The sequence below is a fragment of the Arachis ipaensis genome, chromosome B04, assembly GCF_000816755.2.
Source record: "Arachis ipaensis cultivar K30076 chromosome B04, Araip1.1, whole genome shotgun sequence".
Lineage (NCBI taxonomy): Eukaryota > Viridiplantae > Streptophyta > Magnoliopsida > Fabales > Fabaceae > Arachis > Arachis ipaensis.
In genome coordinates, this window is record NC_029788.2 from 124,643,048 (window position 1) to 124,643,775 (window position 728).

A 728-nucleotide genomic window follows, 5' to 3' on the forward strand; every position below is an offset into this window, starting at 1 on the left:
TTTTTCTCATGAATTTGGCTAATTTTTTTTTTTAAATACTTGGTGGGAATATTTAATTGAAAATCAATGATGACAAGGACTTAGAATTTGATAATAAGTATGTAATGAGTGATGAAAATCATAATAATTAAAATGATAGTATTTTAATTATATTACATATCTTCGCGTATTTAGATAACTTTTCTGTGTTTAATAATCAGTCACCCCTCACCAATGGTGGTGTTATTGGAATAGCTTATAGATCCAGCAAGAGAATATATATATATATGTGGAAAGAAGCTGATATAAGTGAGAACACTTAAATATGGAATGGTAATATAATAAGAGCATGCAATGCAGCAAAATATTATGTAGAATAAGCTCGTTTGACCATTATCTACTTCTATTTTTTATTTATACTAAAGATAGTAAGGTTGGAATTATTTTTTTAAATAATATTTTTGAATATGAGAGTTAAATATAAAATATTTTAGACTCGAACAAAATAAATAAAAGGCAAGCAAGACTAGTTTTTAGTTCATTAGTTTCAAAGCAAAAAAGCTTGCCAGTAAATTAAAACATATATACTTATATAGTGTCGGTTCCTCATTCAATCATTCACTTTTAGTTGAATTAAATTAAAATAGAAATGCAAAGCTCCCAAACGTAGCGTCGGCATTGAAAATTATTAGAAGAGGCTGAGCTGTAAATAGAATAGGAAGTGAGTTTGGCTAACTCGTAAATCAACT